The following is a 19,897-nucleotide window of genomic DNA, read 5'->3' as shown; positions in this document are numbered from 1 at the left end:
TATTAACCAGCACAAAAAGCAGCAACCAGTAGCTAATCCTTAATCCAAACACGCTCAGAGACAGGACAACTCTTGCTGTATCGCCAAATGAAGCCTCCGTCTCTGTTCTGTGTCCATGCTGTGAAACAAAAGGCTAGTTTGGCCAAATCAGGACTGACATCATTGGCAACAGCTGCGGGCGGCATGTACTGTGTGTGTGTGTGTGTGTGTGTGTCTCGACATGTTTACGTCCGTCTGTGTGTGCGTGTGTTTGTGTCTGTCAAGATGAGGTGACCTGATTGCTCAGCTGAGCAGTGAGGGAAGACCCAGCCTCATGTTGTCAGAGTAGCACCATTAAAAAAACAAAACAAGAGCTGGACCACAATGCACCCTGGCTGCTCCACCCAGCCCTCCTTCCCCCATCGCAGCCACACACACACTCACACACACACACACACCCTGGCACTACTGACCATGCCAAAGCAGATTTGGAGATGAAAAATGATCCACCACTGGCCGAGCACTGCTGCATCAGCTCCCAGCTACATAGTGGTGGGTCAGGCCAAATCCAGTTTAAAGGGCTTTTATTGTTATTGCTGTAAAGACAGAGCTAGTTACAACTGGACTTGATGTGGGAGTTTTTTTTTTAGTCAACAAGCTACAGGGACTGACAGTCTGTAAAGACTGCAATGAAACTTGTCTCACGCTGCCTCAAGGAGCTGTTAACCCACTTAAATGATTTTAATTTGTTTAGGTATCAGTGGAGAGTTTTTCTATTACATGATGGCTAAATGCTGTTTGAAGAGGCCTTTCTTTCTAAGAATACCGCTTTAGAAGGCCTATATAATTTGGATTCTTTCCAGCTTGAGTATGATCCAATTTAAAGATATTGACTGACAGCACAGAGGCAGCGCTTGATGCTGGCAGCTCTAGTCGAGAGCGATGTAAAAGTGGATATTAGCAGTGGCCTTCAGAAAACAATAGCAAGATAACTCTAGTTCGTTATACCCAGTAGAAGGTGGGTGGCCTCATCATTCACCCTTCCCAGCATGAACACATAAAGTGCCATCTCGACACGCACACAAAACAGAAATGGCCCCCAACCCCCTGGGGCCCCACCTCAGTGGCCCTGTGGCAAACAGTGTGTTTGTGTGTGAGGCTTAATAACCTTACCAGGGCAATCCCACCCCTGCTGCTCCATGTTATTACTCCATGTACCCTTTTCTGTTTTGTCCAGAGGAAGGAAAAGAGATAGGATGGATTTCAAGCAGCACCTGGAGGGGCTGGAGAGGGAACAAGGCTGGAATGAGAGCTGCGGGGCGGGAAGGGTCGAGGGCGAGGAGGGCTTGGGGGAGAAAGCCGAGGAGAAAGAAAGAAGCACAGAGAGTGGAGTGGAAGGTGGGAGGGGGAGGGGGCAACAGCAGTATTGACGTAGTTCAGATAAGTGAAGGATTAGTGAATCCACAATGAGCTCGGAGGTGCTGCTCCCCCTTTCACAACAGCCAGCGGTGAAGTGGCTCCTCTTAATGAACTGCGAAAAGGAGAAGGACACGCTTGCATACGCGCTCACACGTGGATTTGCTGTAGATAGATACCTTCCATCAACTCCACTCCATATAATGAATGGACTTCGAGTAAATTGATACTTCTTCCATACCTTACATTTAGTCATATTTCAGAATCAGCTTTATTGGCCATGTGTGTCTACACATACATAGACTTTGAATCTGGTTTCACGTAGCTCTTATCGTACACATATACATGTTATATACAATAAACGAGATAAATATAAAAAAGACGTTAAAGGCAACAGAGACAAAAAATACAAGACAACAGATAAGAGTAAGTCTGGTGATATTATATATTTTTCTTGCTTTTGGCAAATCCCATAAAAAGACAAATAACAACGAGTTGATCCTGCAAGTTGTGTGGCCAAATCCCTCCATTGTTGTCCAAAATGCATTTTTTTTCCTATAATAAGTTGAATTAAAGAATAAATAACTCCGACAACACGACGAACAACTTTCTTAATTGATTCTGTGGACTCATCTCAGTTGATGCTCAATTATTAAAGTTTGATCCCTGACTCTCATGTGATCGGCAGACTTCTTTCTCTGCTCGTTTGTTTTTCAGAATTATGCTCTCGCAATTTATGTGGAGGTTATCACCCACACAACGCCACATACAGATGAACATATGCATACGCCACCACACTAGGAGTCTGTTTTTTTTCTTTCATGGAGAGCTGCAAACACAGTAGTCTCACTTCACACTCTTTTCATTACGATATGAGCAGTGCATACTAGCTGTGCTTATTTTGTTCCTCTCTCCAGACACACACACACACACACACACACACACACACACACACACACACACACACACACACACACACACACACACACACACACTTGCCCAGTGCAGCAGCTATGCTTGTTTAAAGTGAGAACTGCTTCTGTGTATGAAAACAATACACAAGACTCACTTGAGTGCAGGTTTTGTGCGTTGCTGAAAGCGCCTTTATGCGCCTGTTGAATTGTTTGTGTCCGGTGTGTACTTTAGTGTGTGTCTATGTGGGGTGAACAGGTGTTTTTATGATTGTGTGCTTTGTTTGTCTCTCTGTGCATGTATGTCTGTTGTTTTGTGTGTGAGCCTACATGCATCAGCGAGAATTCAGAGGGTCAGGTGTCTGTCTGGTTCCACGTTGGAGTGGAAACTCAAAGGCTCAGATTTCAGCCCGGGTCATCTGTCATGCTCCGAGGGGTCCCTGAGGTTAAAGTTGACTCTGTTGAGGTATGGTGAGGGAGGGACTGGTCTACACACACACACACACACACACACACACACACACACACACACACACACACACACACACACACACAAACACACACACAAACACACACACACACAACACACACACACACACACACACACACACACACACACACACACACACACACACACACTTCTAAAAGTATTACAAGGAAAATAACGCATGCACCATTCCACCCTCACAAATGCTGTAATATTGTGAATCAGCGAGAGGTTATTGGTGAAATGATTTTACATTCAAGCATCCTCGTGTTTGCATTTTGACAAACCGTCCCAGGGCTGCAAATACCAATTATTTTCATTCTAGGATTGATCCGCTGCTTATTTTCTCAATTGATCAAGTAGTTACAGTTCACAGTTTCTCAGAACCCAAAGGGATGTTTTCAAATTCTCAGTTTTGCCCAACTAGAAGTCCAAAACCCAAGAATATTCTTAATATAATTATGAGTAATTTAATTATCCCTTTCAGACACTGTGGACACACGTATCCATTCATTTATTGAGTATTCTTATTAAAAAGTCACTATCCCTACTATTTCAATAATAAATGCTAAGTGTTGAGTATTCAGAAAAAGCGCTATATAAAATTAAAGTATTATTATTATTATTTGGCTTTTTCCAATATATTTCTATCCACTAAAACATTACAGAAGAACAAAAACATTTTGGTTTTCATCCAACTTTTAGTGTCTCTGTTCTTGTTTTTAATCTGAGTAGAACTTTGTGACTCAGATCAGCAATGTATAATTTATTTCTGCAACACGTATATTCATTGAATTTTAGATCAGGTTAATTTTAGATTAGGTTATGAACACAGGTGGTTTCTTTTGCCTTAAATGAAATTTTTTAGGGAGGGCCATTACGCTAATTTGCTACTATTTTGAGCATTTTTTTAGCGTTCCCACCGAAGCTTTTTTTTTTTATATGTAAATACATTTCAAATCGAACAAATGTGTGATCAATTTGGACCATGTATGTAGAACTTTCTATACAATAAGTGACTTTCACATAATGAAGATGCCCCCACTTGTACTTCATTGTAACATGTGACAGTTTCTTTAATTGAATAATTAGTGGAAACTCCGGACAATCTGACATGTCGCTGTGTCTGAAAACCAGAATAACGGTGACACTGAAGTTACATAAGCCACGTTGTCTGTCTTTTTCTGACGGTCTTTCTCTCCCTCTTGTTTTCTTCCATTCGACCCCCCTCTCCTCTCTCTCCTCCTCTACCTCTCTCATACAGGAACTGGCCAATTTCCTGAGCCTGTTTTTCCATTTTGCTTCCCTGTGCGTGTATCTTTTACATGCATATGTTTCTCTGTTCCTCTGTGTGTGCCTGTTCGTCATCCCCTCTCTCTCCCTCTCTCTTTCCCTCTCTGACTGGCTCTCAGCTAACAGCTTAAAATGTCACAACAGTTTAATTTCATGGGAGCGGGCTGGTTTGAGAGTGACCTAGTGTGCTCAGTGGAGTTTGAGTCAAGTTGTGACGTTTGCAGCTTTGATGCTCTTACAGCCAAGTACGTGTTTTTGGGTGTTGTGTAAACACTTTATTGATTCTGTTATATCGTCACGTTTGACAGACAGATTAGTAAAAAAAAAATCGTAGTACATAAAACATGGACCTCATGCAAGAAGACTTTGTACAACATTTGTTTTTTAAAGTTACCCTGGAGCTCTGGAGCAATGTTCCTACGCATATGCCAGTGTTTTGTTTGTTTGTTTGTTGTGCATGCAACTCAAAAGATGCCCACTGCTGCGAATGGTTTCACACTATTCCATTGACATCACAACGAATTTAGCTTATTATTTTTTTTCTAATTTTTTCACATCTAACTTCATGTCATGGCAGAGATGCAGTTCTTTCTGTATCTCTGCCATGACTCTGCAATGACATGGTGATGACAGATTTGTTTTGTGTCTGCTGATTTTCCCAGCAGGACTTCAAGCACTGCATGTTTTCTGTTTACTCTGGGGTGACATTTTTATTATGCTAATTATACACCTACATAAATAAACATGTGGTAGTCAACAAGTAACGAGCACTTATGTACTTATTTACAAGTTCCTGAACTTAAAAGAGCAATTTAATTTACTATTTGGATGACTAAACATTTCATTTCACAGATTGCAATGTTTTTAGGATACTAACATATACAAAAACTGAAGCTTCTAGTGAAAGTAGTGCTATTTATCCTTGTCTCATTAAACAGAAAGCACTGTCATATTTGTGAGTGTGCCCTTCTAATGGTCACTTGTCCAGCTGAGGCGGTGCATCTTTGATCAAAGCTGACCGCTGTTCCCCTTTGGCTCTAAACCAGGCCGACCACAAACGAAAAATAACCTCTCAAATGTTTTTCCTATTAAGATTAGCGGCAATTACTAATCGACATGAAGTTCATTTAGTGCCTACTGTCAGCGTGTTCTTGTACTTATTATTGCTGTTGGTTGTTGTTGGTGTGTGTGTGTGTGTGTGTGTGTGTGTGTGTGTGTGTGTGTGTGTGTGTGTGTGGCCAGCGCTGCCTCTGTTGATGTGGGAGATCCTTATTGCCCCCGGCACACTGGCTCATGGAAATCAATGTTTGATTTGCCGGCTACTTGATAAAGGATTTAAAGCTGAAACATGCCCCCCACCCTCTCCTTCCCCACTCACAGTAAAGAAATTACCTCATAGAGTCCATTTCTTCATTTTGCTTTAATTCGGTATTTGCCTCTGATAGTGTGTGTCTGTGTGTGTGTTTGTGTGTTTGTGAATGTGCCGGCAGGTAATAAGATAGCTGTGATTACTTGACCGGCCTTGTGTCCACTCACTGCTGACTGCCGATATGCGCCAGTGTGTGTATGCAGTGTCCAGAGTGGTGTGTAACCCTCTCACCCTACCGGTGCTCTCTGCTCTCGGTGTGTGTGTATCGACCTGACTCTGGAATGGAGAAACGCCTGCCCAGCACACAAAATCAATGGCTGCTGTTTTCTCTCCTCCAACGGCCTCCTGTTATCTGCAATGAATACAAAGCACATATTGTAGTGCACAAGGCACATGCTCATACACCTCGTCTGTATGTCCACTCCCCTTTTACCACTGTGGCACGGCCACAGGAGATTGGGCTAAATTACAAGTCAGTTACACTTAATTGGAAGAAATATGGCCCTCAATATGTGTTTCATCATTCGGAGCGTGTTTGCAGCCGAGTCTTTTGTCACCTAACGAGACTTGAGTGCGACCAACACTGCTGCCGCTTTCATTGGACTGCACAGTTTATTATTTCTTCTACTATATACACTCTGCTGTGCCAGAAAATCAAACAAGGAGGCCGAGAGCGTGAATGAAACATCATCTGTCTTCCAGTGTGTTGAGCAGCATTAGCAAAGTGGCCAACAAGTGTTTATTTAGCCAGCCAGTCCATTTTATTTCAGACACGGGGATCAAGCCTGTTTCCACCATTATGCAAGTGTCCTTCCCTCCCTCCCTCTCACTGTCTCTTACTGTCCCAAACTCTTTCTTTCTCACTGTTTGTCTCTCTGTTAGGGATTATAGGTGGTGCTGGGAGGAGGAGGAGGAGGTGGCAGATTAGCGGCGGCCATCCGGCAGGTCCGTCTGTCTGCCGTCAGAAAATAGAATTCATTTGGGTTATCCAGATGCTTATGCTCAGCTCTATGCGTCTCTGCTTTTGTGTGTGTGCTGCTCAGTCAGAGGGGAGGATTGGCCGCTTGGCTGGGGGCGGGGGTGTTTGGTGGAGGAGGTGGGGGCGAGCTCACATCCGCTTGGCAGCTTTTGTACTCGCATCAAAGAGAACGGCCATGGCCTGATGACTACGTACCCTGTTTACCCCCCCGACAGAGTACAGTATGAACAGAAATGTGTACCGACACATGTACAAAGCACAGTGTGGCTGCGGGAAATGCTTGAGCCTTTCACTTTTATATTATTTTATGATATTTAAAGCAGTTAAAGATGCACCATGTGTTCGTTCCTAGAAACTCTACTCTTTGATTTCAAGTGAAAAGTTAACCCGTTATGAAAGACTGGTGGCGTTTATTTCTAAAAAGGATAAGTTGATCATTCGAGTGGATGATTGAATTCATTCTTCAAAAGTTTTTTGGAATGTTTAACTGTATATCATCTCTTCTTTAGTTCTGATGAATCATAATTTTGCCAGTTTTTAACTTTATTTAATGTAGCTGCAAAGCTCTTGTTTGGTTGTTTTGTTAGACTTTTTTGTGTGTATTTTAATGTAAAAATGGTTTTGTATTAAAACTATTTATTTTATATTTCTCAGCGAAAGTCATGAAAGCTGGCATCGGCACTATTATCAAACATTTCACAAGTCTTTCAAAAAAGAAAACTTATTTTCAACGTTTTGTATCATTATAAATGAGAGGAGAAATAGTGGAGAGAGGACTGAGAGAGCAGACAGGGGTTGGGCTAAGGTTACTTCAGAGGGGAGTGGGGTCCTCTGTTGTGACGGCTACTTCATGCATTTAGGATGGGAGTGGGGTTGATGGATGGACCCAGACTGGAGAGCTCACGGAGGGCTTCGGAGCAGGATGCTGGAGGAGGTCTGTGAGGTCCCTTAAGGAAGTACTGTTGGAAGGGGGGCTGAGTGAGAGTGAGAGAGAGAGAGAGAGAGAGAGAGAGAGAGAGAGAGAGAGAGAGAGAGAGAGAGAGAGAGGGGGGGGGGGGCAACAAAGAACTGCCATTAATCAACCTCCGTCCACCTGCCACCTCTCCTCTTGGCCTCCTGTCCTCTTTATCCCTCCTGCCATACCTCTTTAATTCCCCCCCCTTCCTCCTCACCATTTTTTTTTGTTCCAAGTGCAGTCCTCCTTTGAAAGCGGCCCTTTCACAGCCGTTGGGTTGCGGTGTACTTGCTCCCAAACATCACTTTGGGAGGTGTTTAATGCTATTACGAGGTGGCAGCCTAGGCACTGTGCTCTCCAACAAGGAGCGATGGACTCATGCCGGGGCTAAACACGACTTAGTTTTCTTAATTCACTTAAACTCGGGTGCTGCTGCTCCCTGCAACTAGCCTCTTAACTTCCTGGTCGGCGCAGCCCTCTAATGCCCGCCTGAGACTGCTGTAATGCGAAGAGTTGCTGTTTTTGTTGCTTTGAGGTCAGTAAGAACATTAAGAGGTGCTTTGACAGGTCGGAAGTCTTGGCTGGGGCCGGTGGGTGTTTTATTCGCTGTACTTCCACGCAGCGTCTGGCTGAGGAGGGTTGGCCTTTCTGAGTTGCCGGCGTACAGGCAGTGAATTTGGATAGGAGTGTAATTTAGGGACTTAACTAGTCAAGTTCATAGTAGCTAAACCTCCCTCTCTGCCCCCCTGAAGATAAGATAAGAAAGATTTTATTTTATTTAATTTAAAGAAAAAATGGTCTGATATCACCTCACTGTTAAAGCAAAAGACAAGGGCTGGATCATATGTTTGGGTTTTGGACTGTCGGTCAGACATTTTGTAGACTAAACAATTATTTTACTAATTGAGAAAATAATCAGCAGATTAGTCGATTATGAGTATATCCAAAACGATTATACTGATCTGTTATGTATTGTTCAAAACAAAAACTTACACAATAATTTGATCATACAATCAATCGATTGGACAACTTAAAACACCCTATTTACACCCTACAGGAAACACGGCGAATCATGAAACAACACAAACACAACACTAAAGCATCACTGTAGTACAGTCTGTATCTGTATGTGTATACATATCGTGAAATGAACATGTACCTCAGAATTGCACACACACACTATGGTGTGTCACTCTCAGTTTAAACAGTTGATTCAGAAGAAATCGTTCTGCACGACAAGACAGTTACAGATCAATTATGCAACAAACTACTAAACAAAATTAACAAGAGAAGCCAAACCAGCGAAATAATTAAACATCCCTTCTCTATAAACATCAGCATTTCTTCCTTATCCGCAATCTCTTGGCTATATATTAAATGAGCAACAGTGTGAGCTCATTAAAAATGCATGCTGCGCTTTGAGCTTAGGAGACCAATTATCCCACCTAGCTCCTTTACAATGGTTGATAATAAAAGCCCCTGCAGTTGGCCGCTCCCCTATAGCCTCACTCCCTCAACCACTCTCACCCCTCACCTCTCGCTTTCTCCCTCTCTTCATCTCCCACTCGCACCGCCTGTTGTCTCCACACCAGATCATCGGTAAACAGGCTTTCCCTGGATTTGATGGAGTGCAGTGTTTTGATCTGTTGGGATTTGTGTGTGTATGGAGGGGAAGGTGGGGTCTCGATGCTGCTGTGCTCTGCAGGTGGCAATGGACAATGGTATTACAGATAGAGGCAGACATTTGAGTACACCCAGACAAAAAAACAAACACCTGGTGACACACACAAACACATGGGCTCACATGTGCAAACACATAGATGAGACTGTTATAGTCGCACATCCTGGCATCATGCTTTTTGACAGGAGTGTCTTGAGAAGATCAGAGAGCCTGGAACACAGACGCTGTTTCCCGCCACATGCTGTACATCAAAAATGGATGTGCGTGGGAAGCCACTGGAGCACTTTAAAGCTTGCCCGTATGGGGAACCTTCTCATCAAAAGGCTGCCATCACTGTACACATATGGAACTATATAATGTACAACACCCCACCTTGTATTTTTACATGTGCTTTTATGAGCATCACTGGCGGTGTACCCTTTGAGGATCAAACACGGGTAGTTTTATCTCGCAGCAGGCGAGTAAACAACATAAGAAGAGAAGGCGATATGACGGCGTTTCTGTAGCTGATTATTAGGTTTGTTTAAACGTATACACCAGCACACATGGAGAGTTGTCACCACCTCCCTGCACTTCAAACAGCAGAGAGCTGATGGATGATACATCCAGCTCAAACACCTTCACACAAACAGGGATTTTCTCAGCTGAAATCAGCATTAGTGCTGAAATCATAATCTATTAGTCTATTATTAATTGCAGCCAAGAGACAAGAGAAATTAATCAACAACAATTTTGATTATCAATTCGTGTTATAGTAATTTGTGAAGCAAAAATGCCAAACATTCACTGGTTCTAGCTTCCGAATGGTGCAAATGTGTTTTGTTTTTTTAGCTTTGTATGAATGCACTATAAATATTTTTTCTGAGCTTCATTCTGAGGAGGAGTAAAAATACCTCTGGATTCGGCTATCAGTATGTTTCAAGATCCTTATGATTTAAATAGGCGATATTCAAGTGTTTGTTAAGTTGGCATGCTTAAAAAAAATCCAGGCGTCTCTATTCCAATGTAAGTCTCTGGGAAGAAGTGTTTTTGTGCCCCTTCGCCATCACGTGACGGACACGGAAGTTGTAATTCCACCGTTTGGCCACTACGTAAAATATGCTTCACAGCCGGCGCTCTTTCTGGGGCTTGAGCATATCGTATCTAGATTTTGGACTGACCTGCTGGCAGTCGAGTTGCATTGTGGGTAATGTAGGCACCAGGTTGTTGACAAGGGAGAAGAATGCTCGGAATACAAAAGATGATATCTTTGGTTCTGCTGCATCGTACTCTTTTAGTACTCTTTTAAGAAAAAAAGAAAAAAAGAGTCAACCGTGAAAATAATCATTAGCTTTAAGTTAGTGTGCCATTTTAATTGGCCACAAAATCTGTGAAGGCCAGGAGCCTTATTTAATTTGATATGTTCACTGGCTGAGGATAGCCCTCCTTCACTCCCTGTAGGTGTTGTTAAAAGCAAACTGACTTTTAATAGTCTGATCTGGATGTAATTAAGAATGAGTGGAGGGCGGGCGGCAGGGAGAGAGACAGGAAGGAGAGTACGAGAGATTCTCCTCCCAGCTTTCTTTTTAAATCCCCCTGTCATCAGTGTTGACAGGCCGTAGAGAGAAAAGTTGAGAGAGGAGTAAGAGGAGGTCAGTGGAGTGGGCTTTAGATGAAGCTTGACCCTCTTAATATCAACTTCTTGTCGCAGTTTCTTCATGAAAAAGCTCCCTGAGAGCTGGTAAACACTGGGAGCGCTGGGCTGTCACTGCGTTCTGGTCTGTTTTGGCTCATTTGTCCGAGATTAGTCCGCCTTTCTGCCTTTGTTTTGTGTGTGCGTATTATCTGAAACACACCCATGCACATGCACACCAGTTTTTCAACACTTGTGTTTACGCGGCACTGGGTGGAAAACATAAATTGGAGACAGAGCGTTCCCCGTCTGCAGGGCTTGGAAAAGGGTTTGGGTTCGGAAAGCTGGCTTTCCTCTCAGGAAGTGTTGTTCCTCACCGCTCTCCATAAACACTGGAAAAGAGACCCAAAGAAAATGTCCCAGACTCACTATTTCCACTGTAAACACACAGACATACACATATTATACTGCTGCCTTTCTCTATTTCTCTCAGCTGTCTTTTCTCTTTCTCGGGCAGAGGGCTATATATTTCCTCAAAGAGGTAGACAGTATGTAAGTAGTAAGTAAGTAAGTAGTGTGCGATCCAGAAAACCAAGTCCTGACCTCCGCTGATCAGCTGCCTCAATGTTGAAATGTTGCCATGCTATTTTTCAAACTTTGCAAACTCGAAAAATGAGCAGAAACTGTTAGGAACCAGAAACAAAAGCGCTCCATTCAGCCTGTATTTGACAGGTAAAGCTTTTCATTGCAACACTGCTTCCATTCAAAAGGAAGCAATAACAGATCGGGATTCGTTTGTTTACGTTGAATCCCCCCAAAAAAATGGCTGGATGTTGCAACAGAATTGTCTCTCGGAGCAGCGTAAATGTTTCTTTCCAGTCATTAACAAGTGGTTGGATTGCAGTTCCCTTCGTGTGCTGTTCAAGTAAATGAATCCACACCAGTGAGAGAAAGAAAGCCAGCCCATTCCATCAATTTTAGTTGTCATGGCATTTATTACCGCACTGGAGCGTTACGCTGTGAAAATATCATCAATAAGTCCCAACGATCCCAAATAAGACTTGAAATGTTCACAGTTTATCACTGTCAGAGCTTGAATTTGATGACCGGGTGCAGGACTCTGAAATCTATCGCAGACAAGTTGGCCACTGGTTTCATTGCAGTTCTTTTAATCAGCGAAGTCCTATCATCGCCTGTCAATCAGGGTTTTTTTTCCGACATTGATGGTGACACTGCAGAGGCAAGCAAATGCTGCAGATGATGTGCTTTGTTGCAACACCAGCCAGACCATACCCTTTGCTGCTATTCTCTCCGCCGTGGTAAAAACACTGAGCTCACTTTACCACCCAGCTGGCTATGTATGTGTGCGCGCAAGTGTGTAGAGAGGGAGAGAGACAGTGCGAAGGAGTGTCAGAGAAAGAGAGCGAGAGAGAGAGGTTAGAAACCCCTTTTTTATTACATTTCCTCCGCAGTGAAAGAGGAGGCAAGATGGACACTCCATATCTACCCGCTGCGCCAGAAAACTCATCTAAATGGAAAACACATTGTCTTCATTATTTTGCAAGAGCTGAAAGAACAGGGTTGTCATGGTAACAGCCATCAGAGTGAGCGCAAGCGGGCGGCCGAGGGGCTGGTTTTAGGGCCAGAGGAATGGAGAGAGAGAGAAAAAGAGAGAGAGAGAGAGAAAAGAGGAGGAGGAGATGGGAGGGAGGGAACAAGGAGTCAGGAGAGAGAGAGAGGGAGGAGGGGGGGTTGCTGGAAAGAGAGGAGAGAGGGGACTGAGATGAAGAGGGTGGAGATGGAAGGAAGACAAAAGAGATGGAGGGAAGAAAGATAGGAAATTGTGGGGTGAAACAGACAGAGAGGAAAGCGAGCAGCGGGTGTGATGGAGTGAAGACGGAGGGAGAAAAAAAATAATAGAATAAGAAAGGAGTGTCTTTTCCAGTGGAGCCAGGCAGTGCAAATGACCAGTTAGTGGCTCTCAGAGAGCAGTTCAGAGGCCCTTATTAATTTCAAGGGGCAGCAACATGGTAGATTTAACATCTTCGGAAATCTCTTCCAACTGTGTCCCACTGCTGCTCTCCGCATGTATGTTTGTGTATATATATATATATATATATATATATATATATATATATATATATATATATATATATATATATATATATATATGCACGAGAGTACAGATCTACAGTCAAGGGAAGAGCTATCTTTGCCCGCTGAGCTAACATTAGCAGACCTGGCGCTTTGGTAAACATGTTGAGGGGGCGACAGGCTCCACTCCGCTCTCCGGCCACTTCAGCTCAGCCAGTGATCGACAATCTGCCTGCTGCTGTCTTTATTAGTTGCTCCCTTAGAACAGCCCCTGGCAGCAGCAAGCCCAACACCATAATGCCCTTCATCAAATATTTACTCTTCCTGAATCTACAACATGCACCAAGGCCACATCAAATAAAACCAAGTGCCAAGGCGATATCTAATCCAGTCCAATCCCGCTCCATGTCAACTTCATTCTCTCTCGCAGATTTTCATGACACTGGTGTCAGTTTAGCATCAACTTGAGGATTAAGGCTTTCGCCACAGAGAAAGGGACCTCGATGATTGTTGATTTAAAGTTGTTGCCTGCATCTCAGTTATATTACAGCCTGTGGCGTTTATGTGACTGAGGACTGACACAACATCGTTTTGACAGCCGTCGGGCGATTAAGGAAATTAAAATAATTGCATAAGTCGTTGTCGTGTAAACATTCATAACCGTCCCCCCGGAGAATTTAGCTTTGGCTTTGACATCCATCGGGATCGGACATCCAACCTTGTGCCTCCTCAAAGCAGCTATTGTTTGGAGTGTTTGGAGATGGGGTGGAATTTAGATGCCAAAAAACAATCTGTCAGATTAGATTGCTGTATCACTCATTGATGAAGCCGTCGTAGAAAGTTTGTGTAAATTTGCATAGCGTTGCATATTCAGTTTTTGTGTCAGGATCAATGGCAACATCCAGATCTATTGAAGACATTTAAAAAGCTGTCGGAACGTCACAGGATCTCTCAGCTTTGGGGAAATCATGTTTTGCATTTGTCTTTCATCGGTTGCTTCCAGATGTGCAACTATGTTCATGGAGAGGAGCGCTGGCTGTGGCTCGGGGTTTGACCCGCACTTAGGGAAAGAGACGGCGTGCACACTGTCCGCTGTTTGGCCGCCCCGGCTTGCTGGCCGGCCGGCCGGCTTCGTGGCTGCCTGTAGGTCTTAGTGATTCATGTCACACTGTAATTGGTTTACCTGCTCCCTGTGTGTCTGCGCTCTGAGAGGACCAAAACAAATTACCCGGGGATGACCTCTCGCCATCTCTCTCCCTTGCTCTGCAACCATTTCCCCCCTATCTCTCCGTGCCCGTCTCTCCCTGCCTCCCACTACATGTAATATGTTGTACGAGTGTTTTTCTCTCTTCCCGTCTATTTGCCTGTCTCGTCTGCCTGCACTCCCTTCTACATACCTCGCATCTCAAACAGCGGAGCCGCAGTAGGATAACATTTTTAGAGCAAAAGCACATCAGTTCACATGCCTCTCGAGGCTTGAAGATGTGTGTTTCTCTCTCTGCCTGCTATGTCAACATCATTTCGACATGTTTTGCACACATGCCTGCGTGAAGATAAGCTGATGGGATGGACTTTGTATAACGATGCTTGAGATCACAAATAAACACGCACACACTACTGGGGTACTTTGTAGCACTAAGAGAGTGTTTGTGAAAGCACATTAGCCTTTCAACGCCGCTTTTTTTTTTGTGCTCACCGTGCCAAATAGTACCTGTCTGGATTGTCCCTTCAGTGAATGAAACTGGTGTTCTGCGTATGCCATTAGGCTGTTTAATTTCCACAGCAAGCAGATGTTTTGTGTTCTTTGCTACTCATACCCTCACTGACACACAGTGGTGAACAAACACACACGCACACACACACACACACACACACACACACACACAGAGCGGGATGAATGAGCGCATCGTTCTCCTCTCAACATGTGTCGGGAGATCTCGCTGTCTCGAAGGTTATTTAGCTGTTTCACTAAAAATCCGCCGTCAAAGGATTTCATTCGTGTGTGCAAAGCTTGAAAACAGGATATGTTTGTGTTTATTGCATTGCTGGTCACAGACTGCTCTGCGATCAGAGGGTCTGGTGAATGTACTAGCAAACATCAGTCTTGTTCTAGTGCCCTTGAACGAGGCCCTTACTCTGTACCAGCTCTCGGGCTGCTCTACTGTAGGCAGGGTTGTAGCAAAATCAATAAAGAGTGAGAGAGAAACACTTGAAAAGCTCAGTTGGATACTCTGTTTATTGGAGGACAGAAACACGGCTTGATGGTGTGCAAAGAGTGTTCCTCCACTACCTGCCATCAGTTTAGACTATACCACTCACCTATTTTAATGCGAGAATTAGATAATATATTAGGTGGCCATTTTTAGTTGCTTTATTGATAGTTAATTACCAGCATTTTGGTTAAACTGTGTTATTTGTTTGATGCAATAGATACTTGCACCAATTGTTCGATTATGGGTCATCCACTGACATAATTTACTCAGTGCTGTTGATCAGTTTTGTGGAGATTGATGAGTAAATCTTGTTATCATCTTTTGTGCATTAAATACCTTTTTATTTTCTACAGCAAGCCTTGCACAGCTTTCTAGAGTCTTTCAACGAATGGCATGTTCCGCACTGTACTGGCTGCAATGTTTGTGATTTTAGCATGATTTCTAATTGGAAATGCTTGCGATGTTCTATTTTATATTAATGGTTCATGGGATTTGTTCCGTCAAAGATCAGAGGGAGAAATAAAGGTTGCTCGCTAGGAGCTGCAGCGCTGTAGGTCGTTTTGTTCCACCAAGTGCAGAGAGGCTAGGCTGGTTGCTTTTTTAGCAGAGATCATGCTTTTTGAGTGTCAAAGACAAGGGGAATGGAGGGCAGACTGGCACAGATATATTTTTGCTCTCCCTAATGACACCAATACCATTTCATGGCTTACTGAGCAGATTGAATCACACTCACTCTTTGTAAGTCTCACTCTCTGCGCCTGTCTCTCTGTTTCTCTTTTCTGCACACACTTCATCACCCTCTCCCCACATAGACCTATCACATGCACATTCATATGCTACCGTACATCGATGTGTTACACTCACCCCAGTGGATGTTGTTTAATTGCATTTGGGTCAGCAGTTTGCCATTGCTGAAACCGAAGGACATGGAATTTGTCAGTTTACCCATTCAGCAGTCACAGGGGGCGGTGTGTTAGCTAACAGCTCTGCTGGAGTCAGGCCCATAAGGTTAGCTTTACACAAGCCTGTCAGACTGCACTGTCAATCACTCTCCTCCTCTCGCCTCAGATACACTGTCCTCTCCTCATATATTCTCCTCAAAAATGTACTAGACTGCTGTTATTCCACTTAATAAAGCCTCTCAGAGTTATGCACTCTCACTAAAAGGGCTCAGTTTTTTTAAGACAGTCTTATGATGGCCTGGTACAGTGATAAAGGCTACACATTGGCACACACACACACACACACACACACACACACACACACACACACACTCACTTTCTTCATCCCTTGTGCATCACGAGTGATAAAATCTTGCCTTTCGTGACAGTGGAAAATCGTATGTGGCAGCCAGGACATACAATCTTCTCCAGCTGGTATTTATAGTTCTCAGCAACTGGAACATTCTATGGAATAAGGAGTTCATTCATTCATCATGTGAGGCTCAAGCTCCGTTCTGCTCGTGGATGACCTGATTTCATATCTCAAGATTTAGAAAGATGGCCTTTCCCTATTAAGACAATGGAAAACAAAAACATGAAAATTTCTCTTTTTACAAAAAGAAAGCGAAGCCTACTGACACTACTGCTGAAGATTATTTTGATAACATATTGTACCACGATTCAGGATGTGATTGAAGACATCATCTAGGGGGTTCTTTGTGGTTAAAATAGAGTTTAAGGGGCGGATTATGGTTGAGTACTAGTTTGAAGATCATGTCGGAAATTCAAAGTGTGAAGAAAAAAAACGTCCGTCTTAGAGAGTTGATATGGTTTAAATGTGGTGAAAATGTTGCGTTAATGGGGCATGGTACATTTTTCTCTCCTGGAAGACGTTCAGAGCGTTGGACTTTGTGGTTGTGTGTCAAGAATGAAAACAGAGAGCTTGAAGTTCAAACCCTGGCTGCTTTCTCGCCTCTCCACAGCTGGCCGATTTTTAGTGTGAAGTGGAGATAATGTCCATTTATCGGTTCTGCAAAGTTTCAGAAATAGTTAAACAGCAACCCTCGCCTTCAGATGATCTGAAATCGGGGGGAATTTTTTCTACCATCAGATGAGCAGTTCTGGCAGCTCAAACTTGCAAAAACTAACTTTTTTGGCACTTGTTAACAGTTTGCCCACCAACTCCTGTGGCAAAAATATGTCCAACCAACTTTTATCAACAGCATATTGATTATTGATTGACAGTTACAAATATCAAGAAAACAACCACTTGCTTTGATTTGTTGCTTTTTTTTCACTGTAAACTTAATACAGTGGGATCGTAAACAAAACAAGCAACTTGAAGACATTACTTAAGAACAGAGATCTTATTGATGAACCATGAATCAATTCATATAACAAAAACAATCAATAGAAAATGACATATTGTTGTATTGAAGCCTCATGTTGCAGTCCCTATTAGCTGAAAGAGAGGGCACCTCTGTACTCACTTAGTACATGATGCTTTTTTCTGATCTCACACATTGAGTGGTGAAATAATCGGCTGCTCCCGGGGGTATCTGGTGGCACATACCTGCAATACTCCACAACTAAAGCTCCATATTTATAGACGGCAGCAGAGCAGCTCACATATCCCCACATCACAGCTGTTTGCATTGCAGTGTTGGGTGTCACATAGCTGCCCGGTGCTCCTGTGGTTGTCACATTAAAACAGAAGATAAACAAACAGCAACATTTAGAGTTTATTTTTTTCCATCCCCCAGGACTAGTCACTTCACATTTTTATTGAGGCCGGTGTTATGATGCTGTTGAGTTTTATAAAGGCCGTAGGGAGCGATGTGGCCAATAGTTGGCTTAGCTGAGAGAGAAAAGGTCTAAAGGGAGATTAGTGGAGGACAGGATTAACAAAATAATGCAAAGAACGAAACAAGGCAGAAAAGCAGGGATATGATGGTGGAAGTAGTTTTATAAAAATGAAGAAACGGTAGCTGAGGACAGAGTGGAGTGGACCGGTGGAAATAAAGCCAATAAGAGCAAAAAGGGGTTCTCTGGCTATGGGAGTTTGCCACTACAGATACAGTAATAGTGTGTGTGAGAAAGAGAGAGAGAGAGAGAGAGAGAGAGAGAGACACACTGAGAGCAGAGATTGTGGAAGAGAGAGAGAGAAAAAGAGAGAGAGAGAGAGAGAGAGGTAGGGAGGGAGGGAGAGGCCAGCACAGCTGAGTGGTGTTGATTGGCCTGTTTGAAAACACATGAACTGCAGACCGAGAGAGAAAGAGAGGGAGAGAAGCCCTGTGCTCTGGGAGAAAGTGTCGCTCTGTGCCGTGCCACGCTGCAGCCCAAACCACATTAGAGCAAATGAATCCATTCCACCTCCTGTTATGGCAGCTCCCGCACGGGGCCCCAGGAAGGAGAGGGAGGAGGGAGGGGAGGGAGGAAGAGTGGCAGGAGGGTTGAGATATGAGGGACGGGGAGAGGAAAATGATAGAACGGAAAATGGAAGGTGGTGGAAAGGAGTCGCATGCTGGGTGGCTCTAATGATGTCTGAGGGCTATAGAAAAGGGGAGCAAAAAGCACATAGTAGGGAGAGAAAGAAAAGCTGTGGCCATATAACTGAAGAGGAGGAGGAGGAGGAGGAGGAGGAGGAGGAAGAGGAGGAGGAGGAGGAGGAGGAGGAGGAGGAGGAGGAGGAGGAGGAGGGAAGATCACCCACTGTGTCCAGAGAGAAGAAGGGATAGTTATGTTCTCCCTTTTCAAACCGTTGCTGAATAATGAAGATGATCTCTGGCCAGACTTGCTCCTTTATATTGTTCAGCACTGCCCTCTACACTTTACATACAGGATAGACTGCTTAGAAGATTAAGCAATAAAACAGCACCAACATTTTTATTTTCCATAGTTTTGCATGCTAAGCCATAATTATTTAACTTAAACTGAATATATTTTATGCATAGACTATGTTTTGTATCCCCCCAGGGCTTGTGGAGCCAATTCAAACCCCGGCAGAACTAAAATGTAGTAATGTGTAAGAAATACAGTATGTTAGCCTGGAGACGCACAACTCTTTGTTGCTGCAGGATGTGTACTTCCTAATAGCGCTAATTGTTGATCAACTTTCAGCAGGATCCCACTGAAATGATTTGGTCAGGAACTGTACGGTTCTGGAACCGACGCAAACATCCGCAGTCTCATCTGCAGTGTCCGAACTGAACCGTGGATAGTTACACCCCTAATGCTATGTTGCCCTTTCACAACTTATTACTGACTATTATCATCTTATTATGTGTGTAAATTAATTGTGCAAAATCGCTTGCCTCAAATTGCCCCTTAAGGGATAAATATAGTATTTTAAAATTAGTTAAATTGGGCAGTTTTTAGGTGATTTAGCATATAGGTGCACTGTCCTGATAATATATCTCTATATGTTGATGTTTGGACAATACACATGAATATATTGATCCAACCATATTTCCCAGTCCTGTTCCTAATGTACTCCTCCTATACAATACAGAGTATTGGAGTGCATTATGAACTCCTAACCGCTTCCACGCAACCCCCACCAGCCATCCCATTCACAAAGCCAGCTGCACTTCACAAAGATGGGAGTCATTTGTCTGAAATGAGAAATCACTCATATGAGTGATCACGCTCTGTGTGTGTGTGTGTGTGTGTGTGTGTGTGTGTGTGTGTGTGTGTGTGTGTGTGTGTGTGTGTGTGTGTGTGTGTGTGTGTGTGTGCGTGCGTGCGTGTGTGTGTGCTGCTGCTGCTGATGACGAGGAGATAATTTCAATACTCTTTGTTTTTCTTTCTCTCTGTTTCTTTTCCCCACTGACTCTGGCTCTTCTTGTCCCCCTTCCTGCCATACTCCAGTGCTTTTCATATTACATTGCCTTTGTTTCTGGGCACTTATTTCTTGCCCCACTTTGCTAAGGAAAGAGAGAAGGGGGGATACAAAACGTGGATATGT

The sequence above is a fragment of the Taurulus bubalis genome, assembly GCF_910589615.1.
Source record: "Taurulus bubalis genome assembly, chromosome: 14".
In the NCBI taxonomy this organism is placed as follows: Eukaryota; Metazoa; Chordata; class Actinopteri; order Perciformes; family Cottidae; genus Taurulus; species Taurulus bubalis.
This window is presented reverse-complemented; position numbering follows the sequence as displayed.